Source organism: Gavialis gangeticus, unplaced genomic scaffold (assembly GCF_001723915.1).
Source record: "Gavialis gangeticus isolate Ggan-Ray unplaced genomic scaffold, GavGan_comp1, whole genome shotgun sequence".
In the NCBI taxonomy this organism is placed as follows: domain Eukaryota; kingdom Metazoa; phylum Chordata; order Crocodylia; family Gavialidae; genus Gavialis; species Gavialis gangeticus.
The window spans coordinates 4,241,889-4,245,006 of record NW_017729017.1 but is presented as its reverse complement, the minus strand read 5'-3'; positions in this window follow the sequence as shown (position 1 = coordinate 4,245,006).

The window sequence follows — 3,118 nt, the reverse complement described above, 5'->3', positions numbered from 1 at the left end:
CCCCCCCCCCCCCCCAGCCTTCCTGCCATCAGCTCCATTGCCACTTTGCTTTAATTCTTTATGGACAAAGGCTTACTTTAGTAGAAGACCCCTTTTGATCAAAGGAAGCCTTATCCAGTTCCAGAGATGACAAGCGGAGCCCAGAAATCACAGAAATTAGGTCATCTCTGTGGCTTTCAAAGGCGATAGGATGTGGTTGCTGATCCGTGATCAGCTGATGACTTTTGCTCACTGTCCTGTTTATGATACAGATCTCAGTCCTCAGCACTTTACTTCTTCTTTCTCCTACTACCTCCCCTTGATACTTGTCCATGCTGTCTGGGGAAGGAGCTTAGTAGGTGGAGATTTCCCTCCCTCAAGCAGGGCAGAGCTGATTGTTTGCAGCAGGCTCTTTTTCTGTGCACAGCTGTGCTTTGTACACTAGATCAGCTTTTCCTTGCTGCTATGAAATAAAAAGTAAACTTTAGCCCATGATCCCTTCACTCATCCTTTGCAATCTCACCAACCAATGGGTTAGTGCTGTTTTGCTTCACACTGTAGCTACCCTCATGTAGCAGCATATTTGAGGCAACTCTGTGGGTGGCAGAGATACTTCACAGCCCCCCTACCATGACTGAGGAGTCTTTAACTAGGGGACTGTGGTCTATACTATGGCGCTCTGGATCTTACTGTTCTTCTGGGGGAAATCTTCACAAAGAGGACCTATACACAAGGGTTGACCCTATATAGTTTTGAGGCCTGTTTTGAGGACTTGGGTGCTGCATCAGGCAGCCCTCAGCCCTGGGCATGATTTCTGTTCTAAGGAAGCTGATCACAGAGTATAGAAAGAAGCAGAGTTATGTGGACTGGTGTGTATTCGGTTTCCTTTCTTCCTTTCTGGCAGGTGGACAACTGCATGTGGAAGACCAAGTTAAAAAGGGAAAAGTACTGATAGTCTCCTCTGGCCTTCAGCTCTATGAAACTATCAAATGGCTAGTGTGAACACAATGCCTGCTAAGTTCTTATCTATTATATGAAGTAGGTGGCAATATTTTGACCCGGATTTTCTGAAGAGGAAAGATGGAGTTGTATAAATGCAGCCATTGCAGTAGCTGGACCTGCAGCTGGCTCTTCTGAAGAAGCTAATATTGAGTGCCATCAGTGTAAAACTGAGCCTTATACAAGCCCCTGGAACAATTCCTAAACCTTCTCACATGGCAGTGTGATGCTTTACTTGTGCTAAGAAAGGGCAAGAGCAGTGCTGAAAGGCTGGACAGGGATGGAAAAGCTTTGAAGGAAGCAATAACTGACTCAACTAAGTTTCTCTCTCTGGGACAGAATTCTAACTGCGGCCCCACAGCATCATTAATCTCAGGCGGATGACCTTTCTTTCAGCTCATTAACATCAAATGCTAAAGAGAAGGAGGGCAAAGCCATTATGTAGCAATTTATATGTAAATGCATAAGGTACCAAATAAAAAGCAAGTCTATTGGCATTCATTAAAAAAAGAAAAACAGCATTATTGGGGCAAGTTTTGAAAGGTCTATGCTTTTAAAGTTCAGCAGAACAAAATAAAATACATTTTCAAACATTCATTCAACCTCTATTCCCCAGCTCTGAATTTGTAGGTTTGAAATTGCAAACAAACTCCTTGTATGTACACACTTACAAGTGTGAGTGTTGCCGTTCATTGGTCTTTCAGTCCCACAGACCTAGTTTCAAATTGGAAAGAAGGAAGGTTCATGAGGCTTTGGCCACAAGTGGTAGGATCAGAGTAAACTGAAGAAAAAATAGACAAACATCCCAATAGTGCGTTTTTTAAAATCTCAGCTTAGGGCCGTTTCTTCCAGCTGTAGATAGTAAGTAAATAGTAAAAGATTCAGGCTCTGTTTCCAGTTTAAATTCATAGCATTCAGGAGAGGTTTGTAAAACTAGGCAAGATGCACATGTTCATTCTAAATCAAACTATTATATTTCAGCAATGGCCTCAAGTACTACAGCTGGCAACAATGCTATGGTAGGGTACACTGCATTTTATTTATCCACTAGGCCTGTGCAAAGTGGCTAGTATTCACTTTGGATTCAGATTCAGCTGATCTGGGGGACAGCGATTCGATTCGGTGGTTTGAATCACTGTCCTGATTTGATTTGGCCAAATCTGCTGCCGAATCTGTGAATGAGCCAGGCCAGGCCCATCCCCCACCCACTCTTCCAGCCTGGCAATGGCTGCCTCTCCCACCCCAGCTCCTGGCACTTGTTAAAAAAAAAGCCCCAACTCACTGGGTGCTGCCGGGGGGGGGGCAATCCCTGCTGCCCCCCACTGCATGGGGGTTCTGCATGAGCCCCCCAGCCCCCCCTTCACTTTACCAGCCCCCCAACAGGTGCGCTGCCTGGGCCAGCTCCAGCCCTTTAAGAAACCCCTCCTGAAATCCCCCCCACACTCACCATTCGTGCCAGCGGGGGTGATCCCCGCTGCGTCCCACTGCCCCGTGTTACGTGAGGGTTTCTGCATGAGCCCCCAAAGCCCCAAGGCCACCACAGGAGTGGTGAATCCCAGGGCTTTTCTCGTTTTTTGTTTTTTCTTAAAGGGCTGGAGCTGGCCCAGGTGGGGCTGGGGGAGCAGGGGGGGTTGGGGGGCTTGTGGAAGAGCCCCCTATGCAGCATAGGGCAGTGGGGGGCAGCGGGGATGGCTCCCCTCGCCCGGCAGCACCTGGTGAGCACCGGGCTTTTATTTTAAAGTACCGAGCTGGGGCAGGTGGTGGCAGCCATGGGGATGCTGGGGAGTGGTTGGGGGCCCTGGGGGAGAAGCGGGGGCTGGCAGGGGTCCCCTCATGGTTCTGCTCAGGAGAATCTACAGACTAGAAACACAGGCTGTGTTCAGACGAGCGTGGCCATGTGGTATATGGTGCCATAAACATGTCTGCAGTGTCAGGTACTGCACATTCAGATGTTCTGCATGCTGGAAGGGAGCACTGCCCATGCAAACACTGCTGTTCTTTTTTTTTCCCTGTGGGTTTTTTGTTTTTTTTTTTTTTGACCCCTGGATATCCAGGGGTCAATAAAAGCCGCGGAAAAAAAAAAGAGTGGAGCAGTGCATGCACAGGCAGCGTGTGCCACTCAAAAGCAGAGCTGAGCCAC